We start from the raw sequence: 12,727 nt of genomic DNA, 5'->3' as shown, positions 1-12,727 counted from the left end.
TGCACAAGGCCCTTCAATAGAGCGAGTAGGTTATAGAAAATGTTGAAGGTTAAGTTAGCAAAATGCATATTTGTAACTGCGCAAACTTACATAATTTAGCAGTGGTCGTAATCTGAAGAGGAGAACTATAACCTGGTAAGAACTCACTAAGATACGTCTGAGCAAACTCCACGCACTAAAGGCCATATAAAGTACCGTAATCAATAAGATGCCTATTAATTGGGAATTCTGATGGTTCCTAGTCACTACAATATATCAGGTACAGCCACTTAACACTTATATGGACAGTTAATTTTTAGGTATTATATGAAATAAAATGAACATATTACATACAAAAATGTTACATACATATCACTAAGATCAAAGACCTAATTATTGTCAGTGTGCATGTATAGATTAATTTATGTTTAAAGAAATATAATAAATATATATTGGACAATTTTAGTCAAAAATGGAAATCCATACAGCAAATTAGATTAAACATAGGCAACTAAAGTTACAGGACTGAATTGATTTATATTTTGTTTTATATAATCGAGGAACATTATACCGCTGAAAGAAATATTAATAGTGAATAAATTGGGTACTCATCTGAGGAACACAAAACCACCCACAACCCAGAATGAAAATACTACGTGAACTAAGTAGGGGAATTTTTACAAGATCCACCTTCAGAAGATGAATACGCTAACTGAATTAAAACAAAAGCTACAAAACAAAAATAGTACCAATTAAGTACAAAAGTATGGGACCGTAGTGTGTTACTGGCGTTAAATCCTCTCTCAAGCAATTTGCTGAAAAAGTCTATAATCTTGACTTTAAAAAGAGAATATACCATGCCAACTTATGAGGACTTTGTAGTCCGGGACTTTTGGTGATTAAGAAAAGGTTTACACATGACCAAATTAGTAAATAACATCGACCATGTAGAGGTTTTGTTTATAAGTTGCTAATCCATTTAGAAATCTTTCCTGTTCAATTTACTTAATTATATGAACTAAATTCAGAAATTAAAAAATATTTTATTCAAGCACCAATATCGGTTTGAGTTAATAAATTTGTGTAACTTTTGGGGATTATACCGACCACACCCAGACATGAAATCGTTATTTTGACCATTTTGTTTCTACTGATTAACTAGATTAGCGTAGAACCCAATATTTCGTTAATATAAAACAGGTATTGTCTTAATCGCACACCCTTGCCCCATACTGCCAGGACAGAGGTCAAAGAGTCCGAGCTGGTCTTAGTATATAACGTGAATTGCAGAGTCCTCGCCGCCCGTTCAGCTGGGTGTCGTCACTGTTGTTTGTTAACTCTCCGTGTTTTACTCCTGACATTTCTTGCTCCAAACACCAAAAATTCAACAAAAACCAAACATTACCAAACAAAAACTAAAACTCTTTATTGAAAAAAACGTCAACAAAACTTGATTTTTTAATTCTTGATCACACTCCGCCACCCAGAAATGCGAGCTGCACTCCGCTAGCGAAGGTGCTGCCGAAGCCCGCGCTGAGTGTTAACGACAGAAAATACATCGTCCCGAGATAGTACCTATCAGTAAAATATTCAAATACTAGAGGGGCTGATCAAAAATATAATTTGAATTGTAATGGAAAGGGCAATCTTATGTAAACCGTGCAAAAATCGTAAAATAATCATGTGGTGTCCGCGCAGCCTGCCCGTAAACTCGGGATATTCTCGAGAACAGATAAGATAACAGCCGAGAAAGAATAAGATAAACAGTGGACAAGTAGTAAACCGATCATCATATACCTGGAAAATGCTTGTTGATTGATGGAAATGTATAGTTCTGTATACTCAACTACATCTTTATTTTATAACGTTGTTAAGTTCATTGAAAAAAGTTTTAAAGCGCTTTTAGGGGGGATATACAACGGGAATCTGACTCCCAATGTAACAATTAATTTTTGATAATCGTTGTAAGTTTTGTAAATATTTGTACATTAACAGACGGTTAGTATTTTTTTACGTTCTAATCATGTGTTTGGTTTCTATAAATTTATATATTTTGTGTTCTTCAATACTTGTGTGGTCGGTATATCAATCACCAATAGTTACCATAAAATTACACCATATATGTATCTATGTACTAGAAAAATTATGGGGTTTTTTAATTATTTTCATTGAATTTGAGTATAAATGAATTTAAACCACGTTTTCAGTAAATATAAATTGCAATATTATATTTATAAGAGCCGTTTATTTTGTTTTTCTAAAGATAGTAACCAAACACATAATCGAAATATTAAATTCCTCTTTATTGTTAACTATTTAAATAAAGTCGTCGTAAAGTATATCGATGTTTGATGAAGCAAACATGGCTGAACAACTGTACTGGATAATCTAGTAATTTGGCTCACAAAATGCCAACTAAAATGGAAGCGCTGAAGACAGAACTAGTTTTCCAAACTTTCAATCCTAAACCTTGGCCTTTGAACTTTCATCTCCACGCTCACTTTTTTAGACCTAGTTTTGTTTTCATGCTGAATAACGAAACAACTGAACTATTGAGAATTGAGAGTTAGATTGTGGAGAGTGAATCATATGTTTCAAGTTGCAGGTTGTTTCTTGACATAACATTTTGGCGTTTATATGTGATGAGTATTATTTGGCTATGTATTCCGGTGAAGTAATATTTATTCAACGGTAAAAGATTTTAGTAGTTGCGATCTTACATACTTGCGGTATTTAAATTTGAAAAACTAGAATAAATTAAAAATATGTTCTTTTATTCTAGTTGAGAAATATGATAGCTAAAGTAATAATGTCAGCTTTTCACTACCCACCCTGTCCTTGCTTCTTTGAGGCCTATACAACACTATTTGAAAATACTGCCTCAGAACATGATGGAAGAGATATCAGTTATTAGCTATTGGTGTAACCAGTATTAAACTTAAACTTTATTATTCTTATTAAACATCACTACAGGTTTTAATCTTATAGATAATTTTAAAAAATACAGGTAGCGCTTGCTAGTGTTGTTAAAATATTTTTGTCTCGTAGTACAGGCAAAAAACCGAATAATTTTTTTGCTTCTGAAGTCCGATCCAATGATTGAAATGTTTGATGGGGTAAAAGTAACGATAAGGCACACCCAAGTTTATTGTATATTACGATTCTAGTGTAATCATTGATACTTAACTTAATTCACATAGTAGAGACTTTAAGCGGACCTATAGCCAACTTTCTTATTCGGTTTGTTTTAATCAAAGCCAAACGTTTGAATTGAGCTAATATCATATTAACCCTCCCGAAGTGGCGGTAACTGTTCTTTTCCTCTCCAAGTTGGCGGGAACATTTTTAACTGAATTGTTTGTATGTTTCGCAAAAGAAAATTTATAAAAAATGCCTGTAGTAATTATATAAGTATAGACATATCATACATCGATATTAAACTTCATAACACACAGAGTAGAATGGATTAATAATATGAAACACTTACCTTGGGAGTTTGGTAGATAAAAAACCAGGATGGGTTGAATTCCAAAAAATAAAAAGTTCAAATCTTTTGTTGTTTTATTATTAGGCTGAGAAAATGTGTTTTTCTCAAAACTTAATTTCTTCTAACAGCAAATCCAAAATAGCCATTTTTTTGTTTAAAAATTTTAAATTCTAAACAAAAATATGGGTAATTAATCTAAGCAATATATGGGTCAGTTGCCTCGATTATTTTTCCTTCATATTACCAAATATAATGTTTCCAATAGATCAATTAGAAGAGGTAAATGACTAGAATTTCCTTAGTCCCGGAACAGCAGTATATAGAGATGCCTGACCCGCTGCGCCAGCCGCTAATCGCGCTGCTTTGCTCTTTTTAGAAAAAAAAATTAAACTACCCGAGTTGTTCCAAATTTGAAGTCCCAGATCACGTCAGTGCCCCCTGATCATTAATAGGTAATTCTCGCGGTTGCCTGCTCCCTATAACTGCTTTCCAGCAAGAAAATTCTAGTTCATTTCCTTTCTAATTGACTATTGGAACATTATATTGCAATATGAGTTGCCTGCTCCCTATAACTGCTTTCCGGCAAGAAATTCTAGTCATTTCCTTTTCTAATTGACTATTGGAACATTATATTGTAATATGAGAAAAATCGAGGTTGACCCATATATTGCTTAGAATTACCAAAATATGTATCCGTTATATGTATTATTCCTAAAAACAACGCACTATTTGCTGATCGAAACTTTTATGTACACGTTTTTTACTGCAATTTAGTCAGTATCAGAGCCAACCTCATTCCTCATCATTCTTCCTGGTTTGAGAGGCCTCCAATAATGTTCCAGGTAAGGGAAACACTCCCTATGAACCCCAAAATTACAAGTTGGGCACCAGAAGTGACTTTTACCCCCTTTTTTGGTGTGTACTACACACTGCACAAAGTCTGGTAAATAAGCAATCCCGTGAAGAAGACCTACACTTGGTCCAGGAGGTAGCACAGTAGGTGGATGAACCGTTTGTAAGAGTTCCATTAGTACCAGCATATCTAAACACTATATCAAATTAAAGTTTAGAATCTGGTCTTTCTAACCATACCTAATATATAGTGTTTAAGGTCGCGGCATAACATCGGAAATACCGGAACAAGAGAGGATGCTTGTGTTAATAGACGTTAGAGCGTCTTTGCCACTCTGCGAACGAGATTTAATAGACGCTGCAGCGTCTTTCACCACTCGGAGGGTTAATAATTCAATGTGACAATTTATTTAACTTAACATATACTGACTTCAATGTATTTATAAAGTATAAAAAATGTTCTAAAGTAAACAATAAACAACAAGTAATAGGCTATCTATTTTTTGAAGATTTAGAAAATAGCGTTGAGTATGATATTGAAAGTTCCTTGGCGAGGGGTCATAGAAATAGAGGAATAGAATACTGGCATACTGTCTTTGTAATTGTGTGAACCGCAGAGAAGTGTGTCTGTCGGGTAAGAATCCTTACCTCCATTTTCACAAAAGCGGTTGCTCACAGCTATTCAGGCAAGCTGTAAGTATTGTAAAGTATCTCTAACATGTGGGTCCAGGTTAAAGTTAGTTTAATGTTATTTTTAATACTACTGTTAAGTTTTTGTGTTGTTTGCAATGTGTTAATCATATTGGTTAATGTATATAAATCATTCTTTATGTGCGATTATTATATAACATTGAAGTTGGGTAATATATCGAATCGTCCAATAATGGTGATCGAATAACAAGTTTAGGCCGCTTGTCTATTGTTTTCAATATACAGAGTGTCCCACGAAGAAGTTCAAACATTTGATACTATTACTTGCCCATTTATGCACTGAACATTTTCAAACTCTGCACAATTAATAAAGTAGGTTTTAAAAAAATTCTGTGAAAATTAAAGCTCCCTAACAGTTTGTAGAAGCAAAATGGTGACATATTGAACATTTTTACCATTTTGCTTCCTATAAAAATTCATTTCTTGAATTTCCTGATTTGATTAATGCGTTGCTCTTTTAAAGATCAGCTGTTTAATAACGTTCATTGTTGAAAACAGCTGTTTGATTGAAGAATATTGCTAACCTCCTCCATTACAGTTTTATTGATATTGAAGTTCGCGAGAAATGGCTTTTAATGTTGAACAAAAAGTGCTGAACTGTTGTGCGTGGAGCTATTGCTTTTGGCAACATTACAGAAGCAAATTAGACAATTTCAGGTTGTCTATCTAGGAGTTGAACCAACTAGCAATCCAATTTGTTAGAAACTGGGTGTCGAAAAAAGTACTCTAGAGGATCAAATGAGGTAAAGAGGAAGTACTAGTAGCGCATTAATGCTCCACTCTCCAGGTAAACCGAAATCACTAAGGAAGGTTGAACTTGAAATTGGTGTTCCATAATCTTCTTGAAGATGATCCGGACAGGAGAGTGGATATTTTGTTCTTGTATCATTGTGTTTCATGATATAGATCCTAATTATTCCCATACACAAATTCTTTATTCAGACGAGTTCACTTTCTACCGCAATGGTGCTGTAGGCCTAAATAGGCATAATAGTGATTATTACAACACCGGTAATCCACACATTCTTGAATAGACTCTACTCCACCAAAAGGAATTACTGTTTTGGCAGCTGTCAGTTGTAATGGGGTGCTATCTTACAACATTCAGTACAATGACTGGGAATAGGTATGAACAGGTTTGCAAATAATAAGTCTTGCCTCATTTTATTCAGAGCATCATGAATTCTAAAAAGAAATCCTGGATTACTGGTTGAGAAGTTTACTTGCAAGCACGTTGGTGATGCAGCTATTGTCCTTTCATAGTCTATCCACTTCCAAAATTTAGCATCTACAATTTTTGCTGGAAGTTGGGTTTTGGCGATGGAAGGATTGCGAAGGAAACAAGATTTTCCGGACATTTGCCATCGTTCAGTGATACAAAAAAAAATCATTAACACTACGTTTCGATATCTGTAATCTTAATCTCTTTCTACAGGTAAATAAATAAACCAAACACATAATTAAAAACTAGATTAAAATAAACAAATCATACCAGAGCGTTGTGACATACATAATTCAGAAATCACAACCACCGTATTGTGTGTCAACTTAACTAACTCTAAAGCATGCACTTAATAAAAAACTCAACACAACACTAATTATTAAAACTAAACTACAGAATACAGGTCACAATAGGTCTGCATTCGTCGACCAACCGCCTACGACCAAAGACCAATAGCAAAATCCTATGCACTTTGAGCGCAAGCCAATGCATGTACTTATGTTATTATGGCAATAAAGAAATTTTGACTTTGACTTTTACGGTTCCAGAAATGTTCTAAGCAATCTTCCAACAAGATGAATGCTCCTCCTCAAATCCTGTCAAGCGATTACTAAATGACAACCTTCATGGATGTTGGATTGGTCATGGAAGTGATTTTTTATATTGGCCACCCCGATCCCCAGATTTAGAGGACGTGAGGAACGAACGGAAGAGACGGGGAAGAGACGGGTAATGGTGGGATAGCTCGCCAGTGGAGGGGAAGTGTAAGATAGCGGCCCGTTGATGTACTACTCTAGGAAGAAAAGTTAGCCCAGTAGGAGCGTTGTATTAATTTGCTAGGGGGTTTTCTTCGAAATCATAATTCGATAACGGCTTGACAGATATTAACGTTTGAGGTGTCAAATTAAAGGCATCTTTTACGTAGATTTGCTAATACTTCTCAGAACTTTAACAACAGTACGCATCACTTTAATACAGTAAAGGTCTACAGTGAAGCTATCCTTCAACATTGGATCAAACTAAATTCAATTTTTATATCGATGTCTACTAACTACAATTTAACAGGCTGTTTACTAAATGTTTGGTTTTTAGTATTTAACTACACATTTCACTTTTGTTCGATTTTGAGCAACACGTTAGCTAGTAGCATAAATATATAATATTGTCTGTCTGACTGTATGTTATTAGTTTTATGTCATGAAAAGTTAATGTACATTATTTTTATATCATAAAAATATGAAAGAGACTTGCTGTAGTTTTTATCTATTTATTATTATCAATACTTACTATTAACGTTTTCATTATCTCAGGATTGCAAAATAAAATATTCTTTATTAAACCTAATAAGCAAATAAATTAATCGCGTCAACTTACTTGTCATTTATGTTATTCAAGCACTTCCACTCCACTCATTTCACCGCCACTGTCTTCTCTATGGCTAGAGTGTTTCACTGTCACTTCCACTGTCGTCATCACTACTGCCGGCTTCTAGATTTATGATGAATGATTCTGTGATGTCATCAATAGATACTTCATGTTCCATATACTTTTTTTCAATATTTCTAACGTGCTGGCATCTCTTTGCCCATTCCTCTTTTGTAATATCTTGGACTTTTTCTCTCACTAGATTGAATGCAGTCATTTAATTTGAAGTTCGTGTTATTCAGGGCAACGTGGTTTTTTATCAGTGACCATATTATTTCTATCGGGTTAAGATCGGGATGATAAGGAGGGAGGCGCAAAGCGGAGTGGCCGTGTTCTGCAAGTATGGAATCAATCTCAAACATTTTGTGCGGGTTCTTATTAAGCTTCACAATCTGATAGAGTTCTGTTTTAAGCATTTTGTCATGGAACGGGATATTATGGTTAACTAGCCACTGAATTATCTCTGCTTTCTTGGAATTGCTGGTAGGTGCAGCGTTTAGTTGTTTATTGTGGTATGATGTCTATCACAAGGACGGTTTTTGGTGGTAAATTTGGAATAAGTTTTTTCTTGCAGCCATTTTTTGTAATTTTTAAAATTCATACAATCATGATAGTCTCCTGACTTTTGGCCTGATTTGAACACCAACAATGCATTGTTGATAAATCCGTTCTCATTACCTGCGTGAACAAATTATTCCATATTCGCCCTTAGAAATAGGTGTTAAGAGGCCTTTGTTGCTGCCATCTGACCATGAGTGGGGCTTTGTGTGCGAAGCGTGGACATAAGTCTCATCCGTATAAACAATTGGTTGGCCCTCTTCTCTGTAACGTTTTATAGCTCTAATAAAACGAACTCTGTGTTCTCTTATTTCGTGTTTTTCTATTAAAAGTTTTCTGTTATCTGTAGATTTTCTCCATTTAAACTGAAGTTCCTTGAGAACTTGTCTCAGAGTCCATATTCCTCCTCTAAACCCGATTTTTTCTTTTAATACCGGAAGAAGAGTTTTTAGGGTAGGTCGTTGACCGTCTATTCTGTGGAATTCATGAACAGTCCAATAAAGAGCTCAAATTCCTTTTTCTTGTTGACTTCCTGCTGCTATAGCAGCTCCAACACCTGAAACAAAAGAAGATGTGGGACCAAATAACTTGATAGATATTTCACAAAACAAAATAGTTCTGCTGCTTTTTAATCTTAAAGTTAATATATTAAACAATAAATAAAAAAAAAACCATCTATGCTTTCAATATTTATAAAATGTTAAAAACAAACAATAACATTCACTTACATTTAAATAATTTCAAAGATAAATGTGTTTGGCTCCTTGTGAAACAAAGATCACATTTACATCATTATTGTTCTTGCTGCCATTAGTCAATAACTTTGAATTTATTTCCAAACACTATTTTACTTTGAATTGATTTTGAAATTTAATGCCAAAGTGAATTAAGTTTTAGGCTTTTAAAACTGTATTATAGAGAAGCCTATACTTTTTATATGTAAAAGAGATGTATTTGTTTCAAAGTTATATAGAATAGCTAAACTTATTCAAACGACTTTTGGAGCAACGTAGTACTTACGATTACTTCACATGTGTGATAATATGTATAATATAATGGCCAATAAAAGCACTTTGGGTACTAATATTAAAAAAAGAACTATGTAGGAAACCTAAAAAGATTTTATAAATTAAAGAAACCTCAACCAACAAAATTCGTACATACACCATGACACTAAGGTCGCAGACTTAGGATCAGAAGCGGCTTGCCTTTACCCCTTCCTCCCCCTGACCATCACCATCCTGACCCAGTGACATGATGCAGTGCTTTTCTTTCTCCTCTTTTCTTCGTTCTTTTTGTTCTCTATGTATGTACTAAAACCTCCCCCACCTGACGAAAAGGATAGATTCCAATCCTCAAAATGTTGTTTTTTTTGTAACCATAATGATGGTAAATGTCCAAAATCCTGTTATCCTGTCAAACAAAACAGCGTAATATTTATTTTTAATTTTTACTAATTTGATGGATAAACGTCTGACAGCGTGTGATACAAATGACACATAATGTACTTACAGCCATTATTTAAATATCATACAAATGACAAAGATATGTATTGTATTATTAGTTGTTACAGACAGTTTAATATTGTTAAGAAATAATATTGTATAAGTATTTAAGCATTATGTGCAAATATTAATACTGATAGTAAAATTATTAATTTTAAGGTCGAGTCTATGCACTGCAATGTGCATTGAAGATAGACAAGAAGAATCAGATGAGGCGAGACTCATGTTGGTGGCACTGATGGATTGGTTAGAGAAAGAGAAGAAGAAACTCTCAGATAATGAGGCAATAACAAATGATATTGCAGCACAAGCTCACATCGAGAACTACGCTTTGAAATTATTTTTGTGGGCAGATGGACAGGACAGAGCAGGCCAGTTTAACAAGTAAGATATAGATTTATCTCTACAATGTTGGACATTTTTAGAACTGTTGCTGATAGATATCATTTTAATTTGGATGAATTATATGTCTAACACATTAACAGTTCTTTATTAAACATTTTAAGTGTACACCAGATTTCTAATAACTATTTTAGATATTTATGTACTATAATAAAAGTAAATATAGTTGCTGACAAAAGTTGAGCATTTATAGATGTGTGATATATTTGTTCTTATTTTTAACTTCAGGATAAATTTTGGGAATGAAAATCTTCTCAATTTTTGCTTAACGAATTGTAAAGTTTTTAAGTAAAAAAAAAGTAGTGAATGTTTGTAAAATCACACTGAAGGTATTTACATTGCATATGCAATATCCAATGAGATATTTTGGAAAGACATATACACACAAGTGCGAACGCGCACACAAAAGTTTTTCATACAAGGATAGAACTGGAATGATCTGTTTGTGTACAATTCGTACAAAAAGAAAACCTCTGGCCCATCCTGTTGTAGAAGTGGTATGAGGATGCTAAGTTTTACACCACTCATGAACCCTTGTTTTAACGCATAGTTGATTCTATTTTGTTTGCTCACAGAGATAGGTTGGCAAGGGATAGATTTTCTGTGTTTTGTGGTTTTTATTGTAAAAAAGTTTTAAATGGAAACTTATCAAAGTTAATTGTTGTTTCCAGAAATGTTGTAAAAGCATTCTACACAGCAGGGTTTCTAATGGATGTTCTGAGTACATTTGGTGAGCAGACAGATGAGATTCAACAGAATTGCAAGTATGCCAAGTGGAAGGCTGCATACATCCATAACTGTCTGAGGAATGGAGAGATACCGGTCCCAGGCCCGGTGGGAGGGGACGAAGGAGGGGTAGCTCCTGGCTCCTCCGCATCACAACCCAATATCGGTGAGTCACCTACAAAATAACCTTAATTATCATTAATTACTTTCATTAATTAATTCACGTTTTTAAAATTAGTTTAACAAAAAGAAAATTCAAATTGAAATATTAGCTAGCACAAGAAATAATATAGATATAACCCAATTATGCATGATAAATTTAACAGGGATATTGAAATAATATTTAATTTGCCCTTACTTTTTGTATTTTTGTACAGGGAAGCAAAATATGTTTGACCACCCTAAATTTCCCCACAGCACTATTTTTGAGTGATACATTTTCTGCAATATAGTCTTAAGTCTATTGTAGTCAGTTAGGCCACAGAGAAACAACATTTCTGGTTAGGCTTTACCACTTCAATTTCGTATTAAAAATATATTGTAATAAAATTTATTTATTGGTATCGTAAGAAAAACAATAACGTAATACAGTGTTACTTAAAATACTAGACATACCAGTACTGGACTTGTGATAGTGTGTATTGATGCCAGCAGTGAGCAGTAGAGATGTGTCACCTTTTTTTTGTTAATCTGGTGTACAAAGTGCAAAGTGCTAGCTTATTTAATATAATATTTGCCTTATTTTTGTTTTAAAATGTTGTTAAATATGTTATGTTAGTGTTATTTAGTGCCATTAATTTATAAATGTAAACGTATAAGAGCCATATAAGCAAATTGCAGTTTGTGAAATAAAAATTTAGGTTAAAGATCAATTATTGTTCTCTTTTGACTTTGCCTGTCGTTGTCAAGTTATTGTAAATATCCGTATGACAAATAAAGACTTATTATCATTAGTATTAATGTTACTGTATTTTAATTGGAAGCATGATATAAAAATAACATTGATGTGCTATTTTTTATTTGACTTTTCAGGTTTTGAAGACTACCACCATTCTGGACCTACCCCATCAGATTCATCACATTCTGACCCCTCTTCGAATTTTCAGTTCCCCACTCCTCCAAGTGTACCATCCTCAGCCAATTTCCCGACTCCTCCAGGTGCGCCATCCTCAGTCAATTTCCCGACTCCTCCAGGTGTGCCATCAACAGGCAATTTCCCCAATCCTCCTAGTGGTCCGAACTCATTTACAAACCTGCCCACACCTGCCTCTAGACCTGCGCCTTCACCCAGTCCGATCACCCGTCCCATCTGCGACTACGGTTTACAACACCTGCCACTGGACAGTGTGTACAACCCCTCAATAAGTAAGTTCAAATTATGACTTAGTGGTAATTGAAATAAGCAAGATATTATATCACATACGGTTTGTTTATGCTCAGTACCAAACACTTTCCCTGTAATATTTTCTGTTCAAATGTAGGCTTATGAAGAATGTTTCTTACTTTTGTTCTTTAAGTGAGTTCAGTTTAAACGTCACTTTTTTGTACATGCCAATTCTAAAGTCAATTCTAAAGTTAATTGTTACGTTTAATCATGGTAGGGTATTTATGAATACAAAATATCAATACTGTGGTATTTTTATTATTTTGTTTTAAAATTATAAATTGAAAATTAATTAGGTGGTAAATAGTCAATAAACAGTGATTCAATAATAAAAGTATGAATAACATTTTTACCTAAATCTTTTTTTATAAAATTAAAAAAAGTTATTTTTCATACTCAACTGTACAACATTATTTGGTCACTGATCATAAACATTAGTAATTTTATTATTGAACAAAAATACATTTTAATTAAAT

The 12,727-nt window shown here is 33.8% G+C and overlaps 1 pseudogene; it reads left to right on the top strand.

The window, feature by feature from the left end:
- Positions 1-2,788: 2,788 nt before the first annotated feature.
- On the top strand, positions 2,789-12,232 carry LOC124374697 (annotated as a pseudogene).
- Positions 12,233-12,727: the final 495 nt, after the last annotated feature.

This window comes from Homalodisca vitripennis, unplaced genomic scaffold (genome assembly GCF_021130785.1).
Source record: "Homalodisca vitripennis isolate AUS2020 unplaced genomic scaffold, UT_GWSS_2.1 ScUCBcl_9659;HRSCAF=18223, whole genome shotgun sequence".
Classification (NCBI taxonomy): Eukaryota; Metazoa; Arthropoda; class Insecta; order Hemiptera; family Cicadellidae; genus Homalodisca; species Homalodisca vitripennis.
Note: the sequence above shows the minus strand (reverse complement) of the source record. Positions and strands in the feature narration are given on the sequence as shown.